Source organism: Oncorhynchus nerka, linkage group LG18 (assembly GCF_034236695.1).
Source record: "Oncorhynchus nerka isolate Pitt River linkage group LG18, Oner_Uvic_2.0, whole genome shotgun sequence".
NCBI lineage: Eukaryota > Metazoa > Chordata > Actinopteri > Salmoniformes > Salmonidae > Oncorhynchus > Oncorhynchus nerka.
Genome location: NC_088413.1, coordinates 32,806,795 through 32,819,401, shown reverse-complemented (window position 1 = coordinate 32,819,401; position 12,607 = coordinate 32,806,795). Strand labels below are relative to the sequence as shown.

General features: G+C 43.8%; 1 protein-coding gene and 1 pseudogene across 1 annotated transcript in view; both read right to left on the bottom strand.

Moving 5' to 3' along the window:
* Positions 1-4,542: 4,542 nt before the first annotated feature.
* On the bottom strand, positions 4,543-11,580 carry LOC135561875 (bifunctional UDP-N-acetylglucosamine 2-epimerase/N-acetylmannosamine kinase-like; annotated as a pseudogene).
* LOC115145760 (bifunctional UDP-N-acetylglucosamine 2-epimerase/N-acetylmannosamine kinase-like) overlaps positions 11,501-12,607 on the bottom strand; it is a 111,943-nt gene continuing 110,836 nt past the window's right edge. Inside the window, exon 14 of the mRNA XM_065004035.1 lies at positions 11,501-11,586. The gene's annotated coding sequence lies outside the window, so the exon portion shown is untranslated. The remainder of the gene's footprint in view (positions 11,587-12,607) is intronic.

Sequence of the window (12,607 nt, the reverse complement as noted above, 5' to 3'; positions counted from 1 at the left end):
TCGACTCATTCGGATCAATTCGTAACAAAAAAAAATTATATTGAAGGATTTAATCATTTGTAATTATGTCTACTTATAAGGTAAAAGGTTTATTTGTCTCCATATGATATAGTAAATATATCCAATGCAAAAAATATCTACATTCAAATGATATTAATATTAATTCCCAAGGAACTTTTCCATCCCTGAATATTCCCAAAATGTGCAACCCTATACAGAGGCCATGCAACATCATGCTGAAACATGAGGTGATGGCATGACAATGGGCCTCAGGATCTCATCACGGTATCTCTGTGCATTCAAATTGACATCAATAAAATGCATGTGTGTTGGTTGCCCATAGCTTATGCCTGCCCATACCATAACCCCACCATGGGGCATCCACACAGCGCCGACGCCATCTGCCCGGTACAGTTGAAACCAGGATTCATCCTTGAAGAGCATACTACAATCCTGCAGTCAGGATGCCAATTGCACACTCCCCTGAGAGATCTGTGGCATTGTGTTGCCTTTTATTGTCCACAACACAAGGTGCACCTGTGTAATGATCATTCTGTTTAATCAGCTTCTTGATATGCCACACCTGTCACGTTGATGGATTATCTTCCCAAAGGAGAAATGCCCACTAACAGGGATGTAAACAAATTTGTGCACAAAACTTGAGAAATAAACATTTTGTACATATGGAAAATATCTGGGATCTTTTATTTCAGCTCATGTTTCATGGGACCAACACTTTACATGTTGCGTTCATATTTTTGTACAGTATAGACTCTAGTGTCCGTCTATGACATGGTCAAAACAGACAAAAGAACAGGGGTATTGCCACAGGACTACTTTGTATTGTCACATTTGAAACCATACTTATATATTGTAAATATGTTTTTTCTCTCCTTTACCAAGTAGATACCTGGCCATTTCTGTACAGTAAAAGTGTGCAACTGTTTTGTGAACCGGATGCGATTCTATAAAATCACACTACTACTGTGACCAAACAGCTGGAGGCGGATCATGCTTGCCAACTGGAGATGAAGGGCATGGGAAGAAATCAGCCATTCTGGTTTGCGGCGTCTCAATCGCACCACCACCTGATTGTAATCACTATGCCCCGAGTTTCTCTGCAGCTCAGTTGGATGGTAAAACCTGGAGCTTGTATCACCAGGATAGTGGATTCGATTCCAGGGATTAGTGGCCGATAATACACTAAAACGTCACTGATTGTGATGACAATGAGTGACAAGGTGTGTATGACATGGGAAAGTGCGTTGTATTATGTTAAAATATTTCATATTCAGTGTTTATTTGTATACAGCAGTACTGGATTTAAGCCTCGGATTTCCCTCAGGGACATTAAAGTTCAACCCTACGATAGCACGAAAACAAACTGGCAATCCGCCAAGCCCTGTGGTGTGTTTACGATGTAGCCTTGTTCTGCCACACCTAAAACCATGAATAGCATCTAATGAACCATATGAATCCATCCACAACGGACATGTTCTTGCGTGTGTTTAATGTGTAGAATACCCATTGCATTGAGAGGGGGGGGTCACAAAGTACCCAAGTGAAGTAAAAGAAAAAAGCTTCAGGATCCATGACATGATCAAAAACAGAAATACACAAACAGGATAATCACATGACTGATTTGTACACAGTAAACTCTTCAAATATGACAGATCAAGGCAACAACAAAAAAGTGCACATAAAACAAAGAATGATAGTGAATACAAGTGATTTGGCAGCACACCTTCAATTGAAGCACACAGTCAAGACAACTATGACATACATAGCATAGGCATTACATTTGAGGGTACATAGTAACTGTGGTCCTAGAGAGAGAGAGTGGTCCTAGAGAGAGAGAGTGGTCCTAGAGAGAGAGTGGTCCTATAGAGAGAGAGTGGTCCTATAGAGAGAGAGAGAGTGGTCCTAGAGAGAGAGAGTGGTCTATAGAGAGAGAGAGTGGTCCTATAGAGAGAGAGTGGTCCTATAGAGAGAGAGAGTGGTCCTATAGAGAGAGAGAGTGGTCCTATAGAGAGAGAGAGTGGTCCTATAGAGAGAGAGAGTGGTCTATAGAGAGAGAGAGTGGTCCTAGAGAGAGAGAGAGAGAGAGTGGTCCTAGAGAGAGAGAGAGTGGTCCTAGAGAGAGAGAGAGAGTGGTCCTAGAGAGAGAGAGAGAGTGGTCCTAGAGAGAGAAAGAGTGGTCCTAGAGAGAGAGAGAGTGGTCCTAGAGAGAGAGAGAGTGGTCCTAGAGAGAGAGAGAGAGAGTGGTCCCAGAGAGAGAGAGTGGTCCTAGAGAGAGAGAGTGGTCCTATAGAGAGTGGTCCTATAGAGAGTGGTCCTTGGGTAAGTCACCTGGTTGCAGAACTGGTTCCAGTTCCACATGCTCAACTTAAATGATTGAATGGTAATGAATCATTTGATTGATTGAAATGAAACATTTAACGTGGCGGAACCTAAAACATCTCCTGGGGGCATTTGGTTTTCCAAACCAGCAGTAACGTTTGCCGATTCCAAAATGGAGACAAAATAAGATAAAGTGGCGCAAAGTGCTTACAGCTCGGTATGACAAATACATACAGTTAAATATGTCATAGCAACATGCTGCTTTCATAGCGTGGCTTCAACAATAACATATTGTACGTTTAGAATTAAGACGTAACAAAAACATGGAATTATGAGGGTCAAAAGATGGCCAGTAAAGCATAAATGAATATGAATTTGGTCACATCTTTTGTCTGGACACACCCAACCATTTACTCATACTGTGGCTGTACTGATTTTACTGTATAGGCTGTTATATATGTATCCACACACACTACTAATTCAGTAAGGTAGTTAATAGTACTACTATTTCAGCACTGTTAGATACTTCAGCTAGCAATACAACGGTAGGGCAAAACAAAACAACCTCATTCGTCACTATGGGCGACGGAACTTTGCTTAGAACGGATCCTGTGCAAATCAGGAAGAAGCCATGCTTATTGGGTCGCTACACCGGTTCAGAAATGACACACATCGGTTAAGTCCAGAGACACACACATTACACACATACATGAGAGAGAGAGTTCTGTCCGGTTTTTAGAACGGCTGCCATGTTAGCGTCTTTATTCTCTACATTTTGGAGATGTAACACGAGAGCGCCTCCAACAAGTCCCTCTATGAAATGACCCGCTGTAAACAAGCAAAACAGAGAGGGGGGAATTTAACGGACGTTTTTATGGATTGACATGCGTTTCCACGTCTGTACCGTGTCGTTGTGTCAACAAATTGCATATCTGCTTTCACTGGACATATTCATTAGGTATTGAAAACTAGCAGAAATAAAGAGCACAGCACAGAAGCGTCAATTATCACTTAGCAACGGCTTCGGAGGAGAAAGTGGCGCTCTCGGAAAGTTCAGACAGAAACCACATTGGCCCAAATCTAGATATGACTGGTTAAGTGTAAGTAATTAAAACGGACTAATATTTGCATTTTATATGCATTAGTTAAAAATGTCCGCTTTCGGAATGTGGAACTTGACTATAGAAAATCATACTATTGTTATGTCGGATATCAAAGGACAGAGGCATGGAAAGAGTGTCACCACGCCCGGTTTGCAGACGGTAGAAATGTTTCCAACCCCGAACAATTATGCGCAGGTGTGTCTGTAAACTATGGCTTATTGATGCTTTTTTTTGGGCGTGTATAGCCTGTTGATCGAATAACCAGGTGTCGCAACGTTAAGCTTAAACTGTCATCAACCTATGATTTACACATTAGCACTGCGTTAAGAGATTACATACAAACAGGTGCGGTCATCGTTGCTATCGTTTCCAATGCCTCAGATTAAAAATGTCATTGCCCTCAGGAAAAGTTCAAGTGAATTAAAATAGGAGATCTTAATAGTATCAGTAGCATTATCAAAACATGGTTACGGCGAGGTTTTTTCCCCTTTAGTCGCTCACGTTTGTAAAATCGAAATCAAAATGATTTGCAAATGCCTCAAAGACAATCCCTCATTCAACAGAGGGTAGCCATGGAGGACTGTGCTCCAGGACACAAATCCAGGTTTTTCCATACCTTTTCAATCCACTCAAAATGGAAGAAAAAAAGTACCGACTGACATTTGATTGCCTAGTTTCGATTGCACGCCATCCACCCACACAGTCATTGTTTACTATCCATCTCATCTGGGTGTGGAATGTATTCTCAACCTTTGCAAATAATCTAACCTTTAGTTAAAAAGGTTATAATGACAGTCGTACATATTTCATAGAAACACAATGAATCAGCAGAATGAACGTTAATGCAAGAAGTGCAACGCTACAAAAATATGGCAGAATTGGCTTAATTCTCAGTCGTGTTGAAGGGCAAGTCATTTCAGCTCTGTACATCATGCCATCTTGGTATGGTAAATCGTTCCATCGATCATTTCTTTAGTACACTTCTAGGGACCTTTGGTGGTTATGGGCATTCTACACTATCAATCACCATTACAAACCTGAACTAGTTGGGTGTAGAGGGATGATGAACCCACATGGATGATTAGACAGAAATCAGAGAAGCACACGGCAGTGAGAGAATAGATGGATAGTGTAATGTACTGTATGTTTATTATGCTGATGTATGACCAGGAAGAGGATTTATGCTTTTAACCAATCCCGACTAATAATGGTAAGATGAATAATAAATCTAACACTCAGTGTACCCCCCCTCACCACTACCACGTACCCTCATGCTGACGATGGCCACGCGGAGGTTGGTCCCCCCCAGGTCGATGGCTAGGGCGCTCTGAGTCTCCAGGATGTGGTTGATGTCCTGGGAGATGTCCCACTCCCTGATGGGGGGGAAGCAGAAGGTCTTTTGCAGCGGCTCATCAAGGTCGATGGCCTGCAGGAACTTCATGATGCGAGGCACCGCATTCCCGTCGCCGTAGATCTTTGAGCTGGGGGGGTCATACGGGAGGAAGAAAAGGGGAATTCAGTTCAATGTGAAAAATGGAAATTGTGAGGGTTACTATAAAAAAATATATACACTACCATTCCAAAGTTTGGGGTCACTTAGAAATGTCCTTGTTTTTGAAAGAAAAGCACATATTTTGTCCATTAAAATAACATAAAATTGATCAATTCAGTGTAGACATCGTTAATCTTGTAAATGACTATTGTAGCTGGAAACGGCAGACTTTTTATGGAATATCTACATGGGCGTACAGAGGCCCATTATCAGCAACCATCACTCCTGTTTTCAAATGGCACGTTGTGTTAGCTAATCAAAGTTTATCATTCTAAAAGGCTAATTGATCATTAGAAAACGCTTTTGCAATTATGTTAGCACAGCTGAAAACTGTTGTTCTGATTAAAGAAGCAATACAACTGGCCTCCTTTAGACTAGTTGAGTATCTGGAGCATCAGCATTTGTGGGTTTGATTACAGGCTCAAAATGGCTAGAAACAAGGAACTTTCTTCTGAAACTCGTCAGTCTATTCTTGTTCTGAGAAATGAAGGCTATTCCATGGAGAAATTGCCAAGAAACTGAAGATCTCGCACAACGCTGTGTACTACTCCTTTCACTGAACAGCGCAATCTGATTCTAACCAGAATTGAAAGAGTGGGAGGCTCCGGTGCACAACTGAGCAAGAGGACAAGTACATCAGTGTCTAGTTTGAGAAACAGAAGTCCTCAACTTCATTAAATAGTACCCGCAAAACACCAGTTTCAACGTCAACAGTGTGAAGAGGCGACTCCGGGATGCTGGACTTCTACACATTTCTAAGTGACCCCAAACTTTTGAATGGTAGTGTGTGAATATATATATATATATCTTAGAGCTGAAACAGGAGAAGGGGGATTTGAGCTTTTAGACCTTTCTTTAACAAGCCAAGTCAGGTTTAAGAAACACTGAAAAGAGAAAATTCTGCCGCAAATAGATTACCATAGATTTTTTTAAGGTACAAGTTCTTGAAATGGGGAAATGTAAGATTACTTAAAGGGTGACTGCACTGATTTGGCCTCGTTTTGAAGATTGCTCATTAAGAATTGCTAGCGACCATGACTGAAGCCGAATGAGAGTTGTCTTGGGGGTGTGGTATGTTCATATGTTATAAACTGGGTGGTTCGAGCCCCAAATGCTGATTGGCTGACAGCCGTGGTACATCCGACCATATTCCATGGGTATGAAAAAAAACTTTTTTTCTGCTCTACTTACATTGGTAACCAGTTTATAATAGCAATAAGGCACCTAATATGGCCAATATGCCATGGCTAAGGTCTGTATCCAGGCACTCCGCGTTGCGTCGTGCATGAGAACAGCTTTTGGCTGTGGTATATTGGCCATATACCACACCCCGTCGGGCCTTATTGCTTAATTGTACCATGGCAGGTACAGTTGTTTGTTCCTCCTGAGTCACCGTCCCACTTCCTCAAAATATTAAAATGGTCAGAATTAATCCGTAATCAAGACATCTGTAATTAAATGTGGAAGTTTTTACCGAGAAGGTTTTAGTCGCGCAATTCTAAATCTAGTGAAGGTGTTTGGTGCAGTATTTCTCAAGTTAACAAAATGTCCATGAGAAACTAGTCAGTACACTGCAGACAGTCTGTCGAGTGGCTACGCGCTCAGGACTGATTTCTGGGAACAATAACATGTCTGCGAATTCATTATCTGCAAGCTGTCAAACTATCGTAAATAAAGCACTAGTTACACGCTGTTTATCAGTGCCCTTAATCACTTGCTAGCTAGCTAAGTTCCAACTCTGTGTTCGTCAATGAAGCCAGGAAACAGTAGCTATCAGGCATATTGAGCAGCCAGGCCACAATCAGCTTATCAAGTCACTGGTGCGGTGCGAAGTGTGCGCTTCGGCGCAGTTTTGCTTTTTACAACTTTCTCATCATTACCAGAGTGTATCGGTCTGACAGTGTTTAATAGGGAATGATGTTACAAAACAGTTTTTTTTGGGGGGACAATATGCTTACGAATGGGTTTAGGAATACTGACACGTTCCAGTTGAGAGACAAGTGCACTCTGATCGTCTCAACGATCATTTTGGCCAAGTAAGTGTCAGACTCGAGTGATTGACACTATCAAACACATCAGCAAGTGGCCACTCCAGGATTATTTCAGCATAACATTGGCGACAAGTCTGAGGTGCTGAGTAATGGGCAGGTCGGTCTCAGTCTGGATGCTCTGGCTGCTGTGATTGGATGGAGTGTGCGCAGCTGACAGAGGACAATCAGCACTGTCTTTTATTTTCTGTTAGTGGGCACTGGGCACGATCGTAATCCATCCCCAACTCACCAGTATGTCGTGACAAACTCCGTATTGGCCTTTGACCAAAATGATCTTATTTACAGTTTGTAGTCAATTTTGACACTAGAATGAATGTTTCTGACTCGTATTGATGCCACATGGGCCATTTAAAACCAAATAAGTTGGTTCTAAGCGGCGGTTCACCTTTAAGTTCAGTTCAGAGTGATTCGGAGTTTCTGTAACACACACTTTCCAGTGTTCCGTTTGTGACACTCAAGGTGCAGGTTGATGGTCTTGATGGACTTGATACTGAATGTTATGGATTATTCTCTTATCTGTTGATAGTGGTTGACGCCAGACTGGATGTACAAGGACACACTGATTATTCACTGTTGTATTGTACTGATGACATCCTGTGAACACTGTGATTCTGTATCAGCTGACAGTCGCTGCCTTTTTGTTTTGTCTTCCTACAAGCCTCTCTGGTGTTGGTGTTTACTGAACATGTGGTGCTGTCTGATTAGGATAGAAAGGCCCCGTCTCCAAGAGGTCAGTTAGACGTTTTCTCTGCTTCTGGGCTGGATGGTGTCTCCCTGTTGTAACTTGTAATAACGATAATGCTAACCAGGGGTATCTCTTCCCGAACTGCAGCTCCAGGGCATGGTAGATCTTATTCTGAGTGTCTGCGTCTCGGACATGGAGGACGTTTTCACCTGGAAATAAAAAAAATACAGCTCAACATCCTATAAGCATTCATAATGGGACGACTTGAAGAATGACAACAAAGCAATCACCAAAACACTCATACTGTATTGGCAAATTACAATGAAGAACTATACCAGGAAATATACAATGAAAAGTAACACTGGTAACCACAAGTAGGCCCAAATGGCACACCATTTCTCCATTTAGTGCACTACTTTTGACCAGGGCCCATATTCGAGCACTATATAGGGAATGGGGTGCCATTTTGGACTAAATGGACATTAGTAGACCCCCCCCCTACCCTGCCATTTTGGACTAAATTAACATTAGTAGACCCCCCTACCAGTCTCTCTCCCAGTCTGCCTGGACCCCAGGTTGATGACGGGGGTCCCGAAGGCCCCGGCCTCTCTGACACCACAGCTGCTGTTGCCGATCATGGCCCCAGCGTGACACACCAGCTGGATGAACTGCTCGAAGGGCACGTGCTTCACCGCCCGGAAGTTAGGGTGCTGCTCCACGCCCTTCTTCCTCATCACACGCACCATCTCCTTACTTCCTGTTGGGGGTCGTCACGGAGACGGGACAAGGGTTGCCAGGAGTTACAAGACGGAACGGAGAAGACTGTGGGCTGTCTAATTTAACCGACTCCTACACAGTCTACACTTGGACAATCAACTGCAGCCATTTCTTGTTTTGCCGTAGTGTTTTGATGGATTTTAAGTACTGTAAACTTGGTTTCTAATCCTTTCTGGGGGACATTCTACGCTCTTCAAACCAGTCCTAGCCCTAACCATGAGACCGACTGAAGGATTCAGCCCTAGACACTAAATTGCCTTAGGCATTTACTGTACATTCTGTTGGCATTAGATGAGACACTTGCTGTAGCGTGTAAGATGAAACTCAAAACACGTCATGCTTGTTCCTAGCCAATTACAGAGGAGGGAACATGTATTAGATCTAAGAAGGATCAAAGACATGCAGCTGAACTGGAAAAGCAGATCCCTTCAACAGAGCAGCCTTCTCACACTATTGACCAAGGGAGAGTTGACACTGTAGCTCCAGCTCCACGATATGCGTGTGGGGTTACGCAATAAGACGGCGCCAAGAGGAGCGAAATGAGGAAAGGGCGACAAAATATAGAGAATCCCCCACTGACCTGCGTCTATGTTGGGGAAGAGGACGAGCGTTCGCTTGTTGAAGGAGATGAGGGCGTCCAACATCAGCTCGTAGATCTTGATGGAGTTCTTGATGTCAGTGGTGACCGGGTGCTGCAGGGCCACGATGTAGTCGTGCTCCTTCACATTGTCTCCTGTGGATGTCATTTAGAACATTCTAGTACTTTCTGAACTGGGTGTAGTCAACAGTCTACCGCTGCCACTGTTGTTTCTGCCCTGAAGGGACTAGCTAAAAGCCCCAGAAATCTATGAACTGATTTAACAATATTCTTATGATAACACGTTTCCCACATCTTTCCACACCGAAGGTACTAGCTACTGTACCATATCACTATACTATATAGTGGTATATGTACTATACCACTGTCCTAAAGTTGGTAATAAAAGGCTGGCCCTTTCAACCTGATTGGCCTGCAGCCCTGTCAATCACCCTTTATTGAAGCCTCCTCATTCCAACCAATCAGGTCGCTTGGATGCACTCCAGGGCACCGCCTACTCACACACCACGTTAGGGTGCGTTACCTGTATCTCGAGAAGACAAGTTGTTGGGATGCTGACAGACTTTTCACATGCTGTTTCTGAAGTGTGGTGCGTTCATTGACAAGTGCGTGTTGGAAATGAATAGTGGGTTCATGTTGGGTGTAATACCAGCCAGGGTTAGATATAATTATATGACAAAGACACTGCGACTTTGTCACCTTGGTGATGTAAAGGCAGGCCATCAAACCTAAAACAAAAACGCCATCACTGTCCTCAGTCCAGGTAACTGTAGCTGACTAGGCCATCAAGGTCAGTACAAATTCCGACCAAGAGATCTGCTGCATATTCAAATAGGAGTTCAAAACTGGTGCTGTGCAGAAACTGTAGCCGTCTTAGTTTGGGTGCTTGACACTGACAGCAGAGGTTGTAATTTCCTGCCTGACCAGGAAAAACACTGGGCCCTGGAACCTGGCTATTAGTCTGGTATACTGCATTGAACTGCATTCCCCCACTGAAAAAATTTGAACGACACTGATTTAGGGGTTAAGGATAGTTACTCCAATACGTACCGAGCCAGTTCCTGATGATGTCCATGTAGTCGTCGCGGTGATGGGCGGCCAGCAGCTTGTCGTAGGAGGGGCAGCCCGCCAACAGGATGCGAGTGTGGTCCTCACACATGGCGATGAGGTGCTGTTCGGCGGTGCGGGTTCAGCAGGCGTGGTAGTGGGCCAGCTTGGAGATGGCGTGACGGATCGAGTCGTCGATGGTGCCACTCACCTTGGGATGGGAAAGGAGGAAGGATCAGACATCAGGATAAAAAAGTCTGTAGTCTCTGTGGCGGTTTGTTGAGTGTTTGAAGCACTGCTATTGCCCTTAGGGAACAAATAGTTTTTATTGAACCAAGACCATTGTCTCTGTTATGTTGCCTTCTTTGGTTTCCAGGACTTCTGTGTATTTTTGGTAACCTCGTTATTTTTTATGGTAATAAGCAGGTATTAACTCATTAGGTATTAATTACATAGTTAGATGGCAATTACACGGTAAATAGTAACTAAAATACACAAAACGACATTAAAAAAACATCCTATATCAAATACCAGGTGGAGGGAGCAACCAATATTTTAATCTAGTTATATTTGGCTCCCAACACTACTTCCGGAAAAAACCTTCAGATATATGACATCACTTCCTCCATCCCCTCACCTCCCCTCCCTCCAGGTGCAGGATGCGAATGTTCATCAGAGCGGCAGCAGTTGCCAGGGCGAGGGCGTCGCCGTGGACGACCAGAACGTCGGGACGGAGACGGTGGAGGACATCTGGCAGCTTGACCAGCGCCAGACCCACTGACTCCACCATGGCGGCCTCGTCCTCCCCACGCACGATGGTGTGCAGCTTGGAGCCGATGTCAAAGTCATCCTGCTCGATCATCCGGAACGTGTTGCTAAAGGAGGACAGGTGGTCAAACCAATCATTTAATGAATGAATGAATACATCCTATTAGACGATTTATAAATACATAAAGTTGATTCAACTAAGTGAAATGAACAATAAACAAAATATTGTCACGGATAAAAACACAAACTCAGACTTATTTCCAGTATGGTCCTCATTAAGGACAGGAGTTTTTCCTGGTCAGGTCAAGCAATCCGGAAAAAAAATTGACATGATTACTCAAATAACACTTTTTCATCAGAGTGCAAATAAACAATGACTGTCATTGTAAAAACATTGGCAAATAGTTGTGATTTCAGTGGATCAGGAAAAACTAGTTCCAGCACACCCACATTCAGCTCAAACTCACCCATAATCGTCAATGAGATGGGAACCCAGCACCACCACCTCCAGCTCAAACTCATCCGGGTTGGCCTTGATGCCAAACATGATGGGTGCCAGCTTGGAGTAGTCTGCCCGGTTACACGTTGCCACGCACACCCGCAGCTTCCTCATGGCTTTGCTCTTTGCTCTCTCTCGTCCTCTGCATTCTCAGATAGTACAGTTCCTGGTGAGCAGAGAGAGAGAGAGAGATGATGGTGTTTAGAGTTGAGACGCTGGAATATCAGTCAAAGGAAGCTGTGATGAAAACAGTGAGGTTTATAGGAGTGGCCTGTGGCACGATGCTCCTCATCATGTTCTGTGAAGGGAGTAGTACACAGCATTGTACGAGATCTTCAGTTTCTTGGCAATTTGTCACATGGAATAGCCTTCATTTCTCAGAACAAGAATAGACTGACGAGTTTCAGAAGAAAGTTATTTGTTTCTGGCCATTTTGAGCCTGTAATCGAACCCACCAATGCTGATGCTCCAGATACTCACCATTTTAGATAAGCATGCTCCGTTCAAAAAATGCAGAACGAAGAACAGATATAGCCCCTGGTTCACTCCAGACCTGACTGCCCTCGACCAGCACAAAAACATCCTGTGGCGGACTGCAATAACATCGAATAGTCCCCGCGATATGCAACTGTTCAGGGAAGTCAGGAACCAATACACGCAGTCAGTCAGGAAAGCTAAGGCCAACTTCTTCAGGCAGAAGTTTGCATCCTGTAGCTCCAACTCCAAAAAGTTCTGGGACACTGTGAAGTCCATGGAGAACAAGAGCACCTCCTCCCAGCTGCCCACTGCACTGAGGCTAGGTAACACGGTCACCACCGATAAATCCATGATTATCGAAAACTTCAACAAGCATTTCTCAACGGCTGGCCATGCCTTCCGCCTGGCTACTCCAACCTCGGCCAACAGCCCCCCCGCAGCTACTCGCCCAAGCCTCTCCAGGTTCTCCTGTATATTAATTCTCAGGGTAATTTTATTTCTGATAATGACCTGGAGCGGCAATCCAAGTCATGCATGGTGTTGCTAAGAGGTGAAACAGCTGTTGCTAAATGACGAGACCCCAGAGTTGACCCTTGAACCACAAGCCTTTTGAGCACGGCAGATTCAGAAATATCTAGTTGAGGTCAGGAATTATAATATCAATTGGTGTCTATCTATCGAAAGATAACAGGACAGCCCCATCAGCAAAC